Raw genomic sequence first — 23,722 nt, 5'->3', positions numbered from 1 at the left:
TGTGTTACTAAGGGGTATGATTTATGTTAGCTGACTTTAAATCCTAGGAGGAGCACTGAAAACCATCAATGGAATAAAGTTCTCTCACATCACTCAGGCCGAAATGGAGTGGTAATTTTCTTTAGGCTGCCAACCAGCCCAAAGAAATAATACGTGGAGACTTACTATAAATTATGAATGCTCAGCCTTGGCTCAGGCTTGTCTCACTAGCTCTTTTAACTTAATTGGGCCTGTTTCTATTCATCTACATTTGGCCTTTCTTTCTTTCTGTATGTCCTACTTTGTTGCTTCCTCCATGCCTGGCTGGCTGGCCCCTGGTGTCTCCTTGTCATGTCTTTTTCTTTCTTCCTCGAGCCTAAATTACTTCCGCTACAAGATATAAAATTCATATTATCAAACTAAAGCCTCTGCCTGGCATGGTGGGACATACCTCAGCCTGGGATGGGTGGACCCCTGGGAGGCTAACGCCAGAGTTAATGAGTGAGAGCCTGTATCAAGGCAAAGTAAATCAAATCCACTAAAGCATGGTGCTGTAATCAACCACAGCAGCAAAGCTGGAATTTGTAGTTTGATTTTCCTTCTATAGAGTTTACACGTAAGTAACTATAATATCTTTTAGAATGGGAAAACACTCCCCCTCCCATGAGAAGTATACATATTATGTGTCTCCCTCTCTCCCTGGCCAGCTCTGAGACTGTTTTCTGCTCTACAGGTGTCTGAATGTAATAAGAATATTGTGTTCATGGTGATGTTGCATTTCACTGAAATTTTTGTTCCTGTTATTATGGCAAAAGTCAGATTTTATTTTCAATCTTAAGCTATTTTCCTAAAATAGTTTAAACTATATTTCTAAAAGTTTACAAAAAAACCAGTGAAATGGTCTTCCAAGAACCTCAGTTATATCTCAGGAATTAAATGGAAGAAATCCATTTTTTTAGGGTAAATAACTTGTTTGCACCATGAAGCATCTTCTAATACAGAGCTCACTTCACTTTGTTTTTGCAAAGCTCTTCTGGCTATGTACCCAGTGTATTAACAGCTTTTGTTTCATGTTTCATTTATTCCCTTGAGATGCTTAAAAGAGATAACGTAACACATGACATTGGCAGAACACTCATTTGGCTTCAATGCTGAGTCTCACTGTGCAGGGAGCTATGCAGACACCATTAGTCAGCACTCATCCACTACCCTCTGTGAACTGATGGTCTCTGGGGCAGAAGCCTGGTTGGTGAACTCTTCTTCTCCACCGATGATCAGTGATAACACCGCACATCACACAGAGAAGAATACCAATTATGTGATTTTTTATCTTACATTTTCTCATCAGCTTCCATATTCACTATTTCATTTTTCCTTAAACACAGTCTTTTACTTTTGCATTTTAGCTCATTGCCACCAAAAATATCCAGCTGGTAGGGAGGAAAGCTTCACTAACTATTATTAACTATAGATTTGCATCGCATGGTAAGTGAAGATCAAGGTCACCAAGACCATTCAGAACTGCCCAGCTTCTTGGCCTGCCATAGTACACACACACACACACACACACACACACACACACACACACACACACACACATATTTTTACCAGTTCCCACTGACCTTGCAAAAGGCTGGCCTGGAAAATTCCACAGGCCTCACGTATCTGCACAACTGGGCAGAACAAATCATTTTTGTTCAAAGTGTGGTTTGTAGAAGCTGGCTAGATCATCAAATCCCAGAGCCAATGAACCAGCACCTGTATCTGAATCAGATCCCAGGTGTTCAGTGCCTGTGACAGCATGGAAAACATTGCTGTAGTTTCCCTTGTACCACTAAGACCAGAGAAGCCAAGGAGAGAGATGCCTTGCCACTGGCTCCTGGGATGTTGTTATTGGAAGGAAGGGCTCAACTACATTGCATGTTCCGGGGCAGACTCATTGGAAATAGCATCTTTCACACTGTGGTAATGTGAGAATTATTCATAAAATGGATCCTACTGATGAATTCTATCTGGTACTATCACAAATATTAAAAACAATTCTTTGAAAAATAAAGAAAAACAAATGTAAAACCAGAGAAGATAGTTCCAAACAGAGAGCCGTGATAATCTGACCTACAGTGAGGATGCTCCCCAGTACCCATCCTTAAATGCAGATGTTTTGTAAATACTGTATACTGTCATCTCAGTTACATCAAAAGAACACAGGGAATTTTTGCATCTTTTCACTTAATAACGTATTCTTGTCTTTTCTTTTTTTTAACATATAACCTCGCCTGACTGGCTTGTTTTATTGAAGGACGTGGGGTAATAATTGAAGACAGCTGGGACCCCAGGTAGGGAAGAATACCCTCCCCTCCCCGTATGCACCCACTGCCCCAAATAAAAAATAACCAACTATAGGGGAGAAGCCTAGACAGTGACCGGGGGGGGGGGTTGGAGAGGGCAGGGAAGGACACTCGAGGGCAGCAGTGAAGAGACCATGCCTGTGCTGAGTGGGTCCGAGGTGGCGCTGGATGAATCTGTCTTCCTTGCAGGCATGTATAAATATAAAGATGAGCCTTTCTCCCCTCCCCCATGCCCAGTGCTGCTCGCCACCATCCCAGCTCGCCTTTCCACATTGGCGAAGGGAAGAGGGGAAAAGCAAGTTATCACCGAATTGCAATCAGACCCTCATCCATCAGCTTCTGGATCTTCTGTGCTATTACAGGGTTCTTTAAGTGTTCGCTTAGAACCTGGGGATCTTTTGCATCTGCTCCAGGATGAGCCTCATAGCTGGGTCACTCATAATCTGCTGCACCTCAGGGTCAGCCATGGCCCGTCACTTCACATCCTCAGGGCTATCATGTCTGTTGTACTGTGCCATCATACAGCGCTGGTAACCATCTGCTGCCTCCTTACAGCTGGAGTCCAGATCTAGCGCCTTCTGGTACACATCCATAGCTTTTGTATAGTCCTTCATGGCTTCCAGGGCGGCTGCTTTCCGTGTATAACCCTTGATAAAGGTTGGCTCCAGCTGGATGCACTCCTCACAGTCCTTGAGTGCTAGCTGAAACTCCAGGAGCTTGGTGTAGCAGGCAGCTCGGTTACTGTACAGTTTGGCATCTCTTGGGTTCCATTTAATGGCTTCTGTATAGTGCTTCATGGCCTGGGGGTAGTCCCCTTTCTGGAAGCATTCATTGCCCTTGTTCTTCTCCTCCAAAGCCAAGTCAGGGTTGATATAGGCCAGTCGCTCTTGCTCCTTCAGGATTTTCTCTGCCTGCTGGCACTTCTTGAGCACATCTGGGGTTCAGTGCTCTGCCAGAGACTTATTGTAGAAATGGATAGCATCCTTGTACCTTTCTTCTTTGAAATAGGAATTGCCAATTCGGGCATAAGCTTTGGCAATCTGTCGGTAGTCTTTTCTGTTCTCTCTGCCCACTTCAATCGCCTTCTCACACAGCTCTCGGCATTTGTTGTAGTCGCCTTTCTCAAAGTGCACAGCTGCTTGATTAGTTATGTAAGTCATATTGGTGGGGTCCAGTTCCTTCACCCTGTCATAATGCTTCAAGGCCATGTCAAAATCTTTCTTCTTGTAGGCATCATTTCCCATCCCTTTTTCTTTCAGTGCCTGTTTTTTATTCTCCGGAAGATCTTCCATTGGTTCTGGCTTGGCCTCCTTTTTGGGAGGAGGTGGGGGTGGGGGTGTTGCTGCCTCTTCCTCTTCATCCATACTGCCCAGATCAACCCCAAGGAGGACACTGAGAGTAGCCATGATCCGGGGATCTTGTATTTTCGTGCCCAGGTCTGAAGGCTTGTTCCGTGGCTGTTCTATGAGTTCCCAGTAGGTAGGGTCACTGAGCAGTGTCCTTGTCCTGGGATCATTTTCTAATTTCTGGTACAGATTAGGCAAGTTGAAAGGATTCATGAATTTCCTCTCTGCCAACCTTGCCTCCATGTTCTGCAAGCGCTCCTTGAGCTGGCGGTTATTTGCTTCATGTTTTAAACCCTCTTCATAGGTTCGTTTGGCTTCTTCGAACCGGTTTAGGAACTCAAGGGCTCCTGCTTTTCTTGAATAACCCTTGCCCCAGTTGCTTCAGGTCAACAGTCTTGCAGCCATCTTCATAGGCCTTGTGGTAGTCTCCTTTCTTGGCATAGGCTGCAGAGCGAATGCATTAGAGCACATGGTTCTGGGGATCTAGTTTAATTGCCTCAGAGTAGCACTGTAAGGCATCATCAATGTTCCCGACGCTCAGGGCCTTAGTGCCCTTCTCCTTTAGCTCATTCACCTGCTCTATTTCCTGGCCCAGAACCCCGTTGAATCGAATTCGTCTGCTCCGTGTTCCCAACTGCACGTGCCGCCTTCTGGAACCTCAATTTATTCTTTTGAAAATATTTACTTGTTCATATGTGAGTGTGTGTGTTTTGCCTATATGTATTTGTGTGCAGCATCTGTATTCTTGGTGCCTATAAAGAGCAAAAGAAAAGTGTCAGATCTCCTGAAACTGGAGTTGCACACAAGCCACCATATGGTTTTTGCGAGCCAAATCCAGAGTCTCTGAAAGAGCAACAGGTGCTTTTAACCACTAAGGCGTCTCTCCAGCACCCTGCACAGCTTTTCTCAGTTAAGAAATATTTTGGAGACCAACTAATTCAACCTCATATAAAAAAGTGTGCCTGTGTGTGTGTGTGTGTGTGTGTGTGTGTGTGTGCGTTCATGCACATGTATGGGCAAGTGTGTGTTTGTGTGTGGGTGCACACGTGTGTACACTTATGTTTATGTGCCTCCATTAGGCATTCAGCTATAGAAGCGAGTCATATTTGTGATATGAGAGCTCCTCTAAGCAGCAGTGTATTGATTCTGGAGTAGTCAAGTACTCTAGGGACACAGCAGCTGAAATATTCAAATCATTTGGCTCAAATGAAGATTCACTCTTGAATATGCAAAGATTCCAACCAACCATCTTTCCTAATGACTATGTACTGTTAACTGAAATTACAAAGTCCCACTGACATTTAACAGATAAACTGAGATTTGCCTTTCCCATTTTCCTGTTTTACAAGGATATATAGAAGTCAATCAAGGAATAGACCAAGGTAAAAGGCCATTGTCATAAAACACTATGGCTGAGACAGCAGCAGCCTAATACTCAAAATTGAGAGTTTGAATTGTTTTTCACATCAGGAGGTTAAAACAAAAGAGGGGGAAGGGTTGTTACTTCTAAATAACTCATGGTTTGCAATTAAATTCAATGTAGCATTTTCTAAACTCATCAATTTAAACCTTGAGCCTCTAATATTTTAAAACACCATTAAATGTTATAGATTCTCCAGTCAAACCATTTTAAGTTATTATAGTTATTATCTTGAATTTTTTGAGGTGATTTTGCTTTTGTCTTTGTTTTTTGATAGATTATTCAATACTAATTAAATTTACAAAGCACTACTGTGATTCAGGTCTTTGATGTTCATTAACACACAGGTGCGCAGTCTTCAAAGCTGATGTTACAGAGAGCATCACTGAATTCCAGAGAGGTTAACTCATTGTCCCTAATCAGATTACTTGCAACTCAACATTCACTTTTGCATATATTTGTTCTTATATATCGGGTGGTGGCAGCATTCCCTCTTACTTTTTCCTAGCTGTATAATTTTCTGAACTTTTCTCTTTGAGGAACTGACTATTCCAGCAGTAAAGGTAAAATTGCCACTGTTATTGTTATTGTCACTGTTGGGGACTTAATAACATATCCAACAAAATGATTCAATAAAGTTGAAATGTAAGTAGGTAATAAAGAAATACAGCTCAAATTATAAGAAGAACCAATACTTTGGAACAGATTCACCCAAAATTATATTTTTGTCAAATTGTTGCTAAATTGCCTTCTGTGCTTACTAAGGACACGCTGTGTTAGCAGCCTGTATCAGTGGGAAGTCACACATGTAGGTTCTCTCTTTTTATAAGGAATTAGAGTTAAACAAGTACCAGTAAAAATAATTAGTTACCAATGTGATAAAAGCTATAAGAAAGACTTAATAAGTGCCCAATTCCTTTGAGAAGCATTTGGTGCTCTGAACTCAAATTAAGGTTGCTGGTCTATGAAGAAATAAGATACAAAGACAGAAAGGGCCAAAGCAGAGAATCCACTGGAACATGTTAGAGAGGCACACAGGCAATACTAAACTTAAACTCAACTGGAAAGTTTGGGTGGGAGTGTAGGAGCACATGCACATTTTTGGATTCATTTTGTATTGTTTTGTTCTGTGAAAAAAGGTCTTACTCTTGTTCAGGCAGATCTTGAACTTGTGCACTCAAGGGATTTTCATCTTCAGTCAGCTAAGTAGCTGTGGTTACAGATCCATCAGGCATGAACTGATCATATATGTATTTTAAAATGATTTTGACCATGATGGTACCCTTGGTCCTGATGCAGCTAACGGTCATGAGGATGCTCTAGCCTGTATCACCACTGAAGGCCATGAGGATATTCATGTCTATAATCCAGCAGAAATCCATGGTGATGTCTGTAATCCACACTACTGCCACAGACACGCAATGTTGGTATCTGTGACCCTGCTTTGGCAGGGGACCATGCTGATGTCTGTGACCTATGTTACCATTAAAGGCTATGGGGATGATTTTTTGTTGCCACCTGAAGCCATGTTGATGTCCATGGCCCACACTACAACTAGAAACCAGATGGAAGTCCTTGCTCCATGCTGCCACTGACTATACTGAGCAAGGAAGCTTCTTCTGAAGTGGGATGGACAATGGACCACTGCAGACTCACAGTTAAGAAACATTCTTAAAAATTGTGACAGGAATGCTCTTTGCAGTTGATGGCTTCTGGCAGGTGAGGTGACGGCAAGGGCTCAGTTTTCTCTAAGTGCCTGCCCACTGGGAGTTTGACCATGCTGCGATGAGTATATAAGACTTAGTTTCCCCCCCTTTTTTTTTCTACTTCTGTTTTTGGGGGAGGTCACATGACTGACCGTAGACCTGGGAGGACATAGAAGTGAATGTGATCAGGGTGCATTATGTGAAATTTCAGATGATCAATAAAAACATTATGTTAAGAAAAATAATAACGCATTTTTCATATAAACTTGCCAAATCCCTTTACTAGAAATGTTGGGAGAAAGACAGAGGCAAAGTTTTGCATTCCTGTTAAATAAATTATCAATCTTTGTTGCTCTAGGAAGAAAGACACAAAAAAGATGATTCTGACAAAAGACTGATGGTTTCTAAGAGCTTAAGTATGAGGGGGACAAGAGTAGAGTGAATTTAAGAGGATTGTAGCAAACCATGACACAGACTAGAGTGCTTCAGCCTAAGGAGAACCAAGAGACTCTGATATCATGTCATAGGCTAGATGCTGTAAACTGGAATAGCTTTTACCACTGGATACATAAACTGTCTTTTCCATGTTAATGACCACTGCTCTGTACTTCACTGGATAGATCGCATACATGATTTTGTTAACCACCTATGTATCCTTGGATGTATCCTTTGGGATATAGTTTATCCCAAAGACCATTGGAAGCATGGTCTCTGAGAAGTCACTTTTGAAAGATCACGAAGACCACTGGTGTTGCAGAATATTTGTTTACATTATAAAGAATGTCTTTGCCTGAGGTACCTTATTGTTGGTTTAATAAAGAGCTAAACGGTCAATATTTAGGTAGGAGAAACTAGGTGGGACTTCTGGGCAGAGAGAGAGAAAGAGAGAGAGAGAGAGAGAGAGAGAGAGAGAGAGAGAGAGAGAGAGAGAGAAGCTGGAAGGAAGAATCTAGGCGTGGAATTTTGTCAGCAGCCTCAGAGAAATAAGGGCAACATGGAGGTTGTAGATTAAAAAAAAAAAATGGGCTAATTAAATTTTAAGCGCTAACGAGGAAAAGCCAAAGCTAAGGCTAACCTTTCACAATTAAAAATAAGTCTCCAGATTGTTATATTTGGGTTATCCAAAGATAGTCTGACAAGAAAGCTTGCTGTATACTAGAGAAATACCAGAGGCCTTTGGGTCCCTGGGAAAAAACTCCCACAGGATATCTGGGATCCTGGCTCCTTCTTCATTTTTTCATTTCTTGGCTCTTAGGCGAATGGTTTGCATTCCATCACTCCTTTATTGATATACTACTTCACCACAGATCTACAGTGTAGATAGCCAACTGAAAACAAGAATGACGCTGACAATCTCAGTTACTTGCTATGATAGTAACATGATACTGATCTTTAAATTTCTGTATTAGAAAAGAGTTGCCTGACTTGTCCGTACACCTTGTGAGATTTTCCCACTATTTCCTTCTAATAAAACTCTAGACTTGAACTTGATGCTTCAAAGGATAGGGGTTGATTGAGCAGTGCCACAAATTACACAACAAAATGCAATTCATGTTTAGATAAGAGTGAGACAGTGATGATTTTGTTCCACTTCAGTACTTTGTATTTCTCTAATCTTTTCCAATTTGATGGCAATATTTTCTCCAAAGACCGAATAGTTTGAGAATCTCCCATTCTTTCTTTGATGGCTTCTGTCTCCCTCACCTGTCCTTCCTCCTACCTTCCCTGTTCTTCTACTGGATGTTGGATTTTGTTATAGAAAAGGCTAATGCCCTTTGTTGTAGAGATAGTGGTTTCTTCTGGTCACAGATGTATTCTAGGCTATCCCACCTACTTTGGTGGTCACCTTCAAAATTTGTTTCAGTGTGTGTGTGTGTCTGTGTGTGTGTGTATGTGTGTTGTGTTATGTGAGTGTGAAAGAGCATGAGTGTGGGAGGATATGCATTTGTGTGTGCTGTGTGATTGTGCATGTGTAAGAGTGTATGGTATCTGTGTGAATATGTCTGAATGTGTTTGTATGTGAGAGCGTGTATGAGAATATGTGTATGTGAGTATGTGTGTGAATGATTGGGTGTAAGTGCAGGTGTATGTGTGTAAAAGAATGTGTGGATTATGAGTTTACATGTGAGTATGTGAGAGTGTTTATGTGAGTGTGTGTGTCTGTGAGTTTATGTGTGCATGAGAGAATGTGAGTGTGTGTCTGTGAGGTTTGCATATGTATGTCTGTATATGTGTGTTTAGGTGTGATATAGTTTGTGTGTGAGAGTGTGTCAGCGTGTGAGAGTTTGCATGTATGAGTGTGTGAGATTATGAATGGATGGGTGTGATGTGTGAGTGTGCATGTGTATGATGTGTGAGAGTGAGTATGTGTGAGTGTGCATGTGTATGATGTGTGAGAGTATGTGTGACTGTGCATACGTACACACTCACCTGTGCACTCATGTGTGGATGCCAAAAGTTGATATCATGAGTCTATCTCTATTTTTCTCCCTCTCATTTTTTAAACACAGGCTTTCTAAACAAACCTGCAGCTTGTCAGTTTGGCTGGACTGGTTGGCCAGCAAACCTTGAGGATCTACTTATCATGTTTCACTCACTACTGGAGTTTATAGACTCATTCAGGCACGCCATCTTGACATGAGAATGGGGATCAGAACTCAGTTCCTAATGCTTGGGCAGCACACACTTTACCCACTGAACTACTGTCCCTGCCCCTTGTCAAAGAGCTTATAGAATCAAACTGCCAAATATTTCTTGATTCTACCTCTTTCAATAACTTAAGAAAATCTATTTGGCCCTTTTGAATTTAGAAAGGAAATTTTTCCTGATAAAACCCCAGATACAAACTGGTCAAAGTAAAATAGATACATGGCTAAAAGCAAACACCTGAGTGACTGTCACCCTTCACACATCAGTCACTGATAACACTGTGGGCTGTTTCTGCTCTTTCTGGGTTTCGGGGGGAATAATTTCCCTTTCCTCCATGTGGTATCTCCAAGCCCTTGAATATTTATGATTTGACACATTTCCAATGTTGGTTTTTTGGATTTATCTCTTATATTCTTACAGTTTATTCACTGTGACTGCTTGCATTTTTTGAGAACATGGTACTTTATTCTCAAATATGATAGCTAATCTTGCAAGATCTTCCCAAGAAAGAATTCTAGATCACAAATACTTTCCTAGACTTATCAAAATTCAAGAGACACTCTCTGTTATATGCATGTCTTTCTCTAAGTATAACTGCTGAGTTCTGTACCCATGCACTGTTACCTTAAGAGAGTGAGCATGGCCCATCCATCTATATCTTCTGGTTCTATTCTTATTCTTCAGCTATTGTATGGTGGTTGAGGCTTTTCATGCCTGCTTCTTTTAAAGGAGCTTTGTCATCATCTTGTCTTAAAATTGTATAAATTTCTGCTATATGTTTAGAAAAGTATTGGCAAGATGACTAGGAAATTGTCACTATTTTATGCACTCCCCCCAAAATGCACACTGTCCTTAAGAATAAAAATATCATTCAGAAAAAAGTATTTTTGAGCAGAGACTTTTTATACTACATCCAGAATTGAGAACATATTATTTATGTAAAAGTAACTTTAAAGTTTTAAAAGTCTATAAAAATAACACATTTGTTACCTTGGTAATAATATATAAAATCACCATCACTGAAAGTATCATTAGTTGCAAATCTTCTTTCGTAAGTTAGAGAAGGGTCAGAGACATTGCTTCTTCCTGTACATGGCATCTGGGGAGCCCAGACTAATGAAAACTCAGGGAAGGACAAATAGAAACATGCACTAGACATTCACCCTCAGCTCTGTAACAGAAGAAATGCTGCAGCCTTCCCTTTCCCCTGTTCTGTCTCCCATGGATCTCACAGCTCTCCCCCATCTAACCTCTCTATCCCAATTCATTACTGTATCCTACCCTGGAAACCCTGCAGGCTCCCCTGCTAACCCAAAAGCCATTCCCTCTGCTACTCTAGATCCTATCACCCTGTCTCATCCCCAGCTCTGTAGTAGAACACCTGCTGCTGTCTCCCTCTGCTCTCTGACCCCAGCTCCAATGGATTACTAAGATCTCTTTCAAACTTTCTTCACCCAATTCATCCTCTTATTCTGGTCTCCAACACCAGCAGACATTCCCTGGGAACACACCAGCTGAGTGGGCCAGGGAAACAGGTCCACAGAAAATTTCCTACCATGCAGAACACAGCCTTTATGTTCCCCTAAAATTCAGACAGGAAATGGAAACCAAAGAAGAAAACACCCACTCAACAAAGACAAAACCAGATGTCAGCACCTAGACCTATAATCATTTCAATCTTAGATGCTTAGACCCCAGTGTAACAGCACAATCAACAATAGCAAGGACAACATGTATCCACTAGAGTACAGCAAATTTACCCCAGAAGGCCCTGAATATTTCAACATAGCTGGAGCCTAAGAAAAAAAAGACCTTAAAACACTGTGTATGAACATGAGAGAGGTCCATAAAGAGGAAATTAATGAATCCCTGAAAGAAATCCAGGAAAACACAAAGAGTGAAATGAAATGAATAAAAGTGGTCAAGACATGGAAATGAAATAGAATCAATAAAGAAATGCAAAGTTGAGGAAATTTGGGAAATAAAACATGTACGAATTCAAACAAACTACAGAGGCAAGCTTCACCAACAGAAGACAAGAGATGGAAGAGATAACCTCAGTCATTAAAGATACGATAGAAGAAATGTATACATCAGTAAAAGATAATATTAAATCTAAAAAGCTCCTGACACAAAATATTTAGGAAAGGTGGGACACTATGAAAAATCCAACTCTAAAAATAATAGGAACAGAGGAAGGAGAAGAAACCCAGAACAAAAGCCCAGAAAATATTTCCAACAAAATCATAGAAGAAAATTTTCCTAACCTAAAAAAAGACATGTCTATAAAAGTAAAAGATGCTTATAGAACATAAAATATATTGGACCAAAAATATATTCCACACACAATAATCAAAACAGTAAATATACAACAAAGGTGGTTTATTAAAAGCTGCATGGGAAAAACACCAAGTAATATATATATATAAGGCAGACCTGCTAGAATTATACCTGATTTCTTAAGGAAGATTCTATAAGATAGAAAGGCCTAGACCGATGTGCTGCAGACTGTAAAAGAACGCAGATTACAGCCAAGAATACTGTATCCAGCAAAGCTTTCAACTACCATAGAAAGAGAAAATAAGATATTCCACAATAAAACAAACTTTAAGCAATATCTATCTACAAATCCAGCACTAGGAGGAAAACTCCAATATAAGGAGCCAAATTACAAATATGAAAACACATGGTATAGATAATCTCAGAACAGCAAAATCAAAATACTGGACACACACATACACACACACACACACACACACACACACACACACACACACACCCCACCACCAACAACAACATAATCAACAGGCATTGGTCAACATCAATATGAATGGTATCAATTCCACGATAAAAAGACTAGCAGAATGGATTTAAAAACAGGATCCATTCTTCTTCTGCATCCAAGAAACATATCTTAATGTAAAGGATAGACCTCAGGGTAAAGGGTTGGAAAAAGATATTCCAAGAAAATAGACCAAACTAATTGGAAGAGATAGGGATGGACACTACATACTCATCAAAAGAAAAACCCACTAAGAGATCATTTCAAGTCTTACTATCTATGCCTAAAATTCAAGGGCACCCAATCTTATAAAAGAAACACTATTATAGCTTAAGTCATATTTTAACCCTCACACACTGACAGTGGGAGACTTCAATATTCCATTATCAACAATGGACAGGTTATCCAAACTAAAACTTAACAGAGACAGACAGGAGCTAACAGATGTTGTAAACAAAATTGACCTAAAAGAAATTATAGGGCATTTCACCAAACACAAAAGAATGTATCTTCTTCTCTGCACCTCATGGAACTTTCTCCAAAATTGACCAAATACTTGAACAAAAATGATGTCTCAAGACATCAAGAAAATTGAAATAATTGTCTGTGGCTCATCAGATGACCATGGATTAAAGCTGGATATCAACAACAGACAGCAGAAAACTTAGAAAACCATAGAAAATGTATAAATTTCTACTGAGTGAAAAATGAGCCAAGGAAAAAAGGGGAGGAGGAAAAGAAGAGAGAGAGAGAAATTAAAGATCATAAAATTAAATGAAAATGGATATTCAGCATAAACAAACCTATGGGACTCAAGGAAATGGGGTATTAAGAGACAAGTTCACAGCACTAAGTGCCTATATCAAGAACTGAATAAATTACAAACTAGCAATTTAACAGAACACCTGAAAGCCCTAGAATAAAAAGAAGAAATTACACCCAAAAAGAGTAGAAGGCAATAAATAATACAACTGAGTCCTGAAATCAATAAAATGGAAACAAAAAGAATAATGCAAAGAATTAATGAAACAGTTGGTTTTCTGAGAAAAATCAACAAGATACACTACACAATCCCTTATCCAAACTAATTGAGAGGCAGAAAGAGACTACGGAAATGAACAAAATCAATAATGAAAGGGGGATTCCAGAGAATCATAATGATATACTTTAAAAACCTGTACTTTACCAAATTGTAAAATCTAAATGAATCAGATAATTTCCTCAATGACTACCACTTACCAAAGTTAAATCAAGATCTAAAAAACAACTTTAGTAGAACTATAGAATAGAAGAAGTCATTAAAAAGTCCCCAAACCCCCATCCAAAAAAAAGTTTGGGGCCAGATGGTTTTATCAAGAATTCTACCAGACTTTCAAAGAGTTAATGACAATACTCCTCAAATTTATTCCAAAATACAGAAATGGAGGGATCATTTCTCAATTCTCTTTATAGAGCTACAGGTACTCTAATACCCAAGCCACATAAAGGCAAGAAAGAGTTACAGATCAACTTCCTTTATGAACACAGATGAAAAATAGTGGATCAAGAACGCATCAAAAAGATCATGCACAATGATTAGGTAAGCTTCATCCAGGAGATACAGGGATGGTTCAAAATGTAAAAATCAGTGAAGGTAACCCGCTACATAAACAGACTGAAAGAAAGAAAAACACATTATGATCTCTCTAGATACAGAAGCAGCATTTGACAAAATCTAACAACCCTTCATGTTAAAAGTCCTGGAGATATCAATAATACAAGGGATATGTGTAAACATAATGAAGGCAGTTTACAGCAAATCTATAACCAACATCAACTTAAATGGAGAATATAGGGCAAAAGGGCCAGTCAAACAATCTCACCCTGACCCTGACACCTACCCTGGCCCTTAACCCAGAGTCAGCAAAATAAACCAGGCTGGCCCTGAAACCAGGGCCAAAGAAATATGCCCTGATCCTGAAACCAGAGCCAAAGAAACAACCTGACACTGAAATTAAAGGTTAAAAGGGCCAGTCGAAGAAACACACTTTGGCCCTTAAACCAGAACCAAATCCGCCCCTGATCAACTGAACACAAAACCAACCTGAGCAGAAAACCAGCCGTTTCCTGAGCACAAAATCTAGCCAAGCTGAGCTTGTCCAAGATTAAGGGAATCGAAACGTGACCAAGTCCCTCCCTAAAAATTGTGTCCCTGGAAACACCCCCACCCCAAAAAAGCCCGATATAAACCCCTTTGTCTGTTCAGTTGCAGCTGTCCTTCACCGCCCTGGCAGAGGCAGCCACTCTCATGGATTCCTCCTTCCCAAATCTATCTCTTGCAAAGAATTTTGGGTGAAGATCTTTCACTGGCGTGAGGCGGAATCTCTGCTGGAAAACTCGCTTAGGGAAGTGGAGTAACAGCTTCTGCCAGGGCCAGAGAAGATTCCTACGTTTCTGCCGGGGTGTCCCCTTAGCAGATTGAACAAGAAGTAACAACTTGGCCCAGAGCTAAGAAGGAATGGATACCTCTGCTGGGAAACCCCCTTGGAAGCAGAGCAGAGCTCAGCTGTGATGGCTTTCTCTTTGAAAGAAATACTGCCACAACTTATGGAGAGAATATCCCCTAGCATACTTCAGCATCATGTATAGCCTGACTTCTTGCAGGTCAGGATACCTTTCCCTCCAGAGCTGTAGATATTCAGGATTCCTTCCTTTCACAGCTTCAGGGACAGCAACCCCTAAACTTTTTTTTTTTTTTTTTTTTAACATATGGATCCCAGTTCCCTCTCCCTTCCTCCCTCCCTTCCTTCCTCTTACCCTCTCTACCCCCTCACATGCACCCTGACTACCCTCCCCTCCCATCCCCCACCCCCATTCCACTTGTAGGGCTATGCCATCCAGGTGGGGTCATGTAAATCTGTCAAGTCATTTGAAGTAGGGACTAGGACTTCTCTCCTGTTAAAGTTAAGGCAGTATCCCTCCATGGAGGATGTGTCCGCAAGGTCCTTTTGTGCACCAGGAATATATCCTGGTTCCACTGTCTGAGGTCCTTTAGACTACTTAGTCCTTCTAGCTGAGACCCATATTCAGGGGGTCTGAGTCAGTCCCATGCTGGATTACCAGTTATCATTAGCTCCTCCTTGTTCAGGTCACCTGTCTCTATGTGTTTCTGCAACCTGTTCTTGTCCTGTCTCTCTGCATCTGGATTCTAGTTTGACTCAGTATTTAGTTATGGGTGTTTGCTTCTGTTTCTCACAGGTACTAGACGAGGGCTCCATGATGGTGGATAAGTTAGTTGTTGATCTCATTATCAGGGAAGGGCATTTATGGTAGACTTTCCACTGTTGTTCAAAATGTTAGTTGGAGTCAGTCTTGTAGGTCTCTAGACCTTTCTTTATGTTCAGTTTTCTCTTTAAACCAATAATAGCTCCCCCTCTCTCTTCTCTCTCTCTCTCTCTCCTTCTATTCCTACCTTGACTCAGTCTTTCTAATTGCACGTGTTTTCCTCTCTCTCCTCCCCTTCTCTTTCTCCTAGTTCTCTCTCCATTCGCTGCCCCCCCCCCCACTTCCCATGTGCTCTGGGGGACTTGTCCCTTCCCCCTTCTGTGAGGGACTTTATATGAATCTCTTAGAATACACCTTGTATCCTAGTTCCTCTGGCGGTGTGAATAACCGCTAAACTTATATTCTGATTCACAATATACAGTATCTTGGCACAGTATGTGGATCACTTCATCAGGCACCTTTATTTATGATTTATTATAAGTAATTCAGCAGGAATTATAGACATGGAAGAATACAGCTTATTTTACCCATACATTCTAATCTTCTAGGAACTTTATCTCAGGGAAATACAAAGGCAGATTCTTTGTCTTTTGGGGGGGAGGGTGCTTTATCAAGACAGGGTTTATCTGTGTAGCTTTGGAGCCTGTCATGGACCTCTGTAGACCAGGCTGTCTTCAAACTCACAGAGATTGACCTGCCTCTGCCTCCCTGGGATGAAAGGTGTGCACCAACGCTGCCCAGCTGCAGATTTCCTTTTAACACTGTCTCTTTTCCTAGGAACTAACAACTTAGAGGAAGGACAAGAATCTCATGCATTCTTTTGTCCAAGTGCTTCAGCGTTGAAAAAATGTTTTCCACTAACTAAAGAGAAGGCTCATTTCTGCATGTAAGCTCTCTGCATATATGTGACAGTTGTGTTCCTTTGTCTACTTGTGGGACTCCTAACAATGAGGCCAAGGGCTGCTCCTAATGCTTGGGCTGGCTCTTGGAAACCTATTCCTCAAACTCAATTGCCTTTCTCAGACTTAATACGAAGAAAGACGGCTTAGTTCTACCACAACTTTCCCCTTTCTGAACAGAACAGGAAAGGAGTGGATTTGGGGGGGAAGAGTGGAAAGAGGAGGGGATGAGAGGAGAGGAGGAAGCCCAGGGTTATTGGCAAATCATATTTGGCACATGGATGTTACTTGTGCCCCTAGCTTTGGGAGGATGAAATATGTTCACATCATTGTGGACACTTACTTATTGCTTTTTTTTTCCCTGCCCTGTATCAGAAGAAGCAGTTAAGGATGTTATTACTTTTTATAGTCAGAACTTTGGCTGTTTTTGGCCCCTGTGAAATGTTAAAATCTGACAATGCTCTTGCATACACTGCCAATATTTTCCAGAAATGTTGACAACAGTTTGGTATAACCCATATCACAAGCATTCCATATAACCCTTGGGGTCAATGTTTTATGGAAAACGCCAATGGAAACTTAAACATTTAAAAATAAAGGTAGTGGAGAAGAGTAATATGGCTACTTCTTATAATGTTCTGCCTTCTATTTTACGTTCTTTGGATTTTTAAAATTTGGGCAAAGATGGCCTTACTGGTACAAAGCATTTTTGGCCCCTCCAGGAAAATTCACAGTCATGACACATGAAGAGGTGTCATATCAGGTCAACGGAAAAACCCAGCTCCAACAACTCACTAGATCTGAGGCTATATTTGTGTTTTTCCTCAGAGTAATGAAAAGCTGGTGATAATACCTGAAAGATTCACTCAACCTGTGAAAAAATTGGACAACAAAAACACAACTCCAATGTTTCTGCAGAGACTGTATCTGAAAAAAAGGAAGAGGGTGGCATTGAGCCGTAAAGTGCTTAGATTAAACCATGTGACACCACTGCCTTCCCTAGATTAAGCCTTTTATACTTTCACAAATATAAAAGAGAGTTATGTTTTCTACATCCTTGGAAGCCTTAAATATTACCAATATTCACATAGTCTGAAAGATGGAAACTGATATTTCAGTACAGTAGTTTTCATAGGATAACCTGAGGTGGGACATTGTTTTTGTTGTTGTTGTTTTGTTTCTTCGTGGTAAAATATCATTTTAATTTTATATTTTTTATTTAAATATGAAACAAGTGTGTTTTATATGAGGTAGGGCATTACATATATATATATATATATGTATATATATATATATATATATCTGTATACATTGGTCTATTAGTTGGCTTTTAAAATTTTTGTTGATTACATAACATACTTATATATGCTGTGCATGCTGTAAGGCACAAATATGAAATATGATTATAAATAATAAAGAGCAATTAACTAAAATGATGAATAAATGTTCAAAATAAACCAGCAATATTGAATTTGTAGGAAAAGTCTTTCTTCAGAATTTGCTCTAGTGCCTTCCAATTTCCAACAGAGCTGAGAAGCTGATCGTGGCTATTTTAACTTAGTTCAAGTCTGCTCACTTGAGTGTGTGTGTGTGTACATGTGAAGGTGTGTGAATATGCACATGCGTGTGTTGATCTTTAAAATCTCTCGCAACTTCTTTTGCTGTATTCTGTGAGCTTCAAAGTACACATCATGCCATTGTGCTGCATTGCATATTTCCAGCCCCTCTGACGCTTGACCCTGCTCCTTCTATCCTTCTGCAACACAGAAGAAACTAAAAGTGTCTTCAGATAGTTAAGATGAAACACATTTCTTATTAAACATAACATTGTAGTTTTCTGTGATATTACTAAATGCATCGACAATTGAATAGAAATCATCCAATACAGAGACCAAGTAGCTTTATAAATAAGGAAGCTTCATCTTTAGAGTATTAAAAATGTTTTCTGTGCAAACAGCCACCACATTCTACTTAAATATACACACCAGACAACTTAAATATTGTTAACTATATTTTAGGTTATATAACAACAAATAAAATTATAAACATAGTTGGCATTTAATATATACTAATGAATTTTATAAACTTTTCCTTTCCATTCTGCTTTTACTCTTTTCCTTCATTCACCTTTTATCTTTAAATCACAGTTAATCTAACTTAATAGTACTATTTCTAGATTGTTAGTTCCAGAGACTGTGGACGGGAAGAACAGACCCCTCCCCCACCCTCACCCCTGCTCCGCTGTGTGTAATACCACATGGAAGTTTACAGGCCCTAGATTTGGTCTGTTTTGTTTAGACTTGTGTCTCCAAGTCTAGAAAAGATTCTGTTCAGAACATGAGCTCCAAGGATGAGATCATAAGGCCTCTATGACGAAGGTCATTTTCAGGCCTTAATAAGCAAGGTGCCAGGAGAGTGTCTAGCACATAGCAAATGTAAGAGGCAGCTGTTGCTTTGTTTGTGCAAGGAAAACAACTTGCCCAGAATTAAAGAATAGAACTGCAAATAATGGATTAATTGCTTATAATGTGATGCCAGATGGACTAAGCAAATTGTTCAGCCTCAAATGCTCTACTCATTCTCAGTCAGACTGACACAGGCCCTTCTTTACATCCCAAGGTTATTTTTACACCAATAACATTGATGTAGGATAAAACTTCTTACTTAAAATGTGAAATTCAGTGGAATTTACATATTTACACAGTATGCTATCATCACAGTATGACCTTAGAATGTTTCCATCAGTCCCCAAAGAAATGCCACATACAGTAGCAGCTATCTTCAATCTTTTCTGCCCCTAACCTTAGAAAGACACTAATTAACATTAGTGTCTTATACTCCTCATTATCTTCTAAGATGCCCATGCTTTAGTCCTGTATCTACAGAATGCATGTGTTGGGTACTTAGTAAAGATGTAGCTATATAGCATATAATTTCATAATTGGCCTCTTTTCGATGTAATGTTTTCTTAATTTATCCATTCTTTATCGCCACCCTTGCTGTCCTAGTAATTTATTGGTAGTCATAGGAAAATAATATTCCACAGTAGAGATATACCATGTTTTATTTATCATCTTTTTCTTCAGTTGATGGCCAGTTACGTTGTTTTAACTATAGTAATGGCATCGGATTATATATATATATATATACATACATATATATATACATATATGTATATATATATGTATGTGTGTGTGTTTATATATATGTGTGTGTGTATATACATATATATGCATATATATGGCTGTATACTTACAGATAAAATTTTAAATTGCTAAGTTTTCCTGTAATTGTGTGCCAATATTTAAAGGGACCACAAAACTCCTCCTCAAACAAAACTCCTCCAACTATACGTCCCTCCTTTCGACTTCCTGTGCATCTCTCTGTCACCATGATTTCCTCTTCTCTCTATGGTTATTTCCTGTAAACTGCTTTCTTCTTCTGTCTCTTGACAGAAGGTTGATTTCATTTAATCCTGTTTACAATATTCAAACAGAAAGCTCTTAGATTAATGGTGTGTGATAGGGCTGAGCCACAGCACAGCTAACAGTAGGTTTTTCCAGTAAATAATGCAATCTCGGGTTTCACAGCGTGATCAATTATCCTGCAACATTTCACTAAAGTTTTTGTGTCCTTTCCCTAAGTATTGGTGAGTTGACTATATTTTCATATATCCATCAGATACATGCTTACTTCTTTTGGAGAAATCTTTGAGGCCAAGATTTATTAGATATGATAGTTACATCAGCTCCTGTGTCCAGCAGACCCTCAAACAGTCTATTATTCATCTTAACTATCAATCTAGGCCTATGACTATTTATAGCAGTTTGCCAAAATATACGTTTTTCATTTCCTTCTGTCATGTTTGATTCAACTTCCGTCACTAGTTTGTCATCCAGAGCAGTATGAGTTTTTATAATAGGCACAGAATTTTCTAATTGTCCTGTGGGAGATTGTCTTCCACTGTGACTGGGAATGTTCGAACCACCTGTGACGTGGGGGCCTTCGAGAGGCCCCCCAAGGAGTTTCCCCGATGGTAAAGGGTTTCCTTGCTTGTCTCTGGTCGATCTACACTCATTTGTCCAGTGTCTGCCTTTGCCACACCTTCTACATAACCCAGGAGGCTGAGGCCTTCTGTTTGATTCATTCCTGGGGGTGTTATTTCTAGTGATGTTTTGCCTACAATTTTTTTTTAGATGTCCTATCTTACCACAGTTATAACATCTGACATTATGATATCTTTTTAAACCTTTGGGGATGGCTTCTCCTACCCAAGCTTCTAAGTCACCATAGTAAGGAACTCTGTTATCTTGATATCTTCTCTGACCTTTAGATATGGCTTCTCCTATCCATGCTTCAGTCTTATTGTCATTATACTCAATGTTGCCTGTATATAGGACCCATTTATCTAAGGGTGCTGATCGCATTTTTAAAGGCCAAAGCACCTGTTTGCATTGAGGATTCGCATTCGTATAAGCTAAAGATTCTATGAGTATTTGCCTAGCATCTATGTCTGCTATCTCTAATTGTACTGCCCTAGATAATCTTTCTAGAAAGATACTAAAACGTTCTCTAGGTCCTTGCTTTATCTTGGTATAGGGTTCTATCCTCTCTCCTAATTCATGAACCTTATCCCAAGCATTCAAAGCTGCTGTACTGCATAGAGACAAGATGTGTTCATCATAGGCAGCTTGGGTTTCTGGGTCAGCATAGAGACCCTCACCAAGAATTTTATCTTGGGGAGCTTTATACCCTTTCTTTAAGCCCTGAAGTTTAAGAGCTTTTGCTTCCTCTCTCCATAAAGCCCTCCATTCTATTTGAGAGGCGCTTTCAAGGACAGCTGATATTAATTGATCCCAATCCTTAGGGGTTACCTTGTTATTCCATGCCCATGATTCTACTAATTGCTTCACATAAGGTGAGTGCATGCCATAAGAGACTACTGCTTCCTTTATACCTTTTAAATCTTTCATACGTATTGGTTCCCACTGATATGCAACGACACCTTTTGGATGTTTCTTCGTTGCTGGCTTTTCATGAATAGATACAGGGAAAGCTCCCCTGACCCTAAATGGTGTGGAAAATTTTAAATCTTTTTCATGCCCTGTTACCTGTAGTTCTTTTTCTGATGTATCAGACTGAAGGTCTTCTAAAGCCTGAAATCTATTCACCATTGTTTCTTTGAGTGTCTGAATTTCTTGAATCAAATAACTTTCTAGAGACTTCATTGCATCAGTCAGTTTCTTACTTTTTCCAACTACAAATGATTCCATGTTTTTAATCTTATCATCCTTAGATATTATCTGAATGGCGTGTAAACTGCCTTCCAGAAACAATGTTCTATCTGCTAGCTTGTCATTATCCTCAGACATGGAAGAGATTCTGTCATCTAGTCTTTCTATCTGATGTTCTAGTTTTTTAAACTTATTAGTAGCTTCCTCTGACCAGGAGTGGGCTGTTTCTGCTAGTTTGTTAATGCATTGCATTGTTTCTGTTCTGGTTATTGAAGTATCTGACATTAAACAAATTATACCTTTCAGCTCGCCAACGCCATCTTCAATATTCTGAATCTTTCTTTCTATATTTTCTATGCTTTGAATTCTATCATTTTCAATGTTTCGAATCTTTGTCTCTATGTTTTGAATTCCATCATTTTTAATGTTTTGAATCCTTGTCTCTATGCTTTGAATTTTATCATTTTTAATGTTTTGAATCTTTGTCTCTATGTTTTGAATTCCATCATTTTCAATGTTTTGAATCCTTGTCTCTATGCTTTGAATTTTATCATTTTCAATGTTTCGAATCTTTGTTACTAAGTCTCCCATGGTTTGTACAAGTTCCTTATTGTTTGCTGTAATCTCAAACCATTTCTTTAAGAATATCATGTTAATGATGAAACCCATTGCTATTACAAAATAAAAGTATATATTGGTCCAGTCATAAGTTTCTTCTGCTAACATCCCTTCTACATATGAAGTAAAATAATTCCTAAAGTTCTGCATAGTAAAATTATCTGCCATAGTTATAGAACAATTTATCTCAGATTTTATATCAGCTTAAATTGCAAAGGATGTTACAATTACCTTAGGTGTAATTCTGCTGTCCTGGAACTTTGATGCTTTTAGTTGTATATCTCAGCTTGTGGTAGCTACGCCTGGAGGTGTGTCATCAAATAGCGCCTAGCCGCCCAGGCTCGTCTGATCCCGGTTCCTGTAAAAAGTTCTTAACAAACTATGGCAAGCAGAATTTTGTTAAAAAGGGGACTTTTGGAGTTACTTGTAACACAAGACGAAACGCGTGCAAGCCGGGCGGGTGCCGCCGGGCGGGTGCTGCCGAGAGGCTCTGTGCGAATGCAAAGTCCCGTGCGGAAATGGGCAAAAAATGTTAAGCGGTAAGTGCCTTCTCAGGTCTGCTTTAGCGGCAAAGATCTCCTTTGCAGTAAGGAAGAGGCAAATGTCCCAAAGCTGTGGTGAGTCCACCTGGTTAAACCCTGCCTGTTGGGGAAGGTGGGGGAGGGGGGCGGCTTCTGCCGCCTGGGGGCAAAACCCAGGTAAATCCCACTTCTGACACCAGATATTGCGGTAAATAAGGATCAGGATAAACAAATAGGCCGAATAGATGTTTATTCAGGGAGAAATAACTTACAACCTAGACAGATGAACACCAGGAAATTCAACCCGATCCTCTCCTGTCCGAGTCACGCCAGAAAGAGAGCGCCTTCCTGGCCCCCTCCGACCTCCTTCCTCAGGTCACCTCCGCCCATCGCTCCACCCCCCAATGGGCGTGGTCAGTGCTACAGAAGGACTACCTCACTACAACCTATCCTAACCACTTGTCCGTTTTAAAGACCTTATTAATTAAGATACCCTTCTGCTGCCCAGAGTCAGAGTGATGCTGCAGCTAGGCAGGAAGGGCATCCTGGGGCAGGTTCTGTGAGAGCTCTAGGCTACAGCACACCTCCAACCCGAGACTTTCCAGGCTTGACCTTTGTGCTTGTAGCCTGAGGGCAGCTCTGCTGTCCCACAGTCTACATCACCCAGCAGGCCAAGCAGCATGGGCCTAAGTTGCATCAGCTCCATTTTGCATGCTGGCTGGAAGGTCTAGGACCAGTCCTATTCAGCTACGCGACATCTTTCCCCAGGGGAGATCCAAGTCACTGCACATCTCTCTGTCCTAGGTGGCTACCGCTGCAGAGGACCAGTGGATAGAACCTCTGTACTTGTAGCCTGAAGGTAGCACTGGGCAAGCAATACAGACCGCTGCCTCCTTGGCTCCATTCCTGGAGCCAGCCACCAGGCCGAGAGCTGATCTTATTCAGCAAGGACCTGG

General features: G+C 40.1%; 1 pseudogene; it reads right to left on the bottom strand.

The window, feature by feature from the left end:
- Window positions 1-2,408: 2,408 nt before the first annotated feature.
- On the bottom strand, window positions 2,409-23,472 carry LOC127230979 (stress-induced-phosphoprotein 1-like; annotated as a pseudogene).
- Window positions 23,473-23,722: the final 250 nt, after the last annotated feature.

The sequence above is a fragment of the Phodopus roborovskii genome, unplaced genomic scaffold, assembly GCF_943737965.1.
Source record: "Phodopus roborovskii unplaced genomic scaffold, PHOROB, whole genome shotgun sequence".
Taxonomy (NCBI): Eukaryota; Metazoa; Chordata; class Mammalia; order Rodentia; family Cricetidae; genus Phodopus; species Phodopus roborovskii.
Note: the sequence above shows the minus strand (reverse complement) of the source record. Positions and strands in the feature narration are given on the sequence as shown.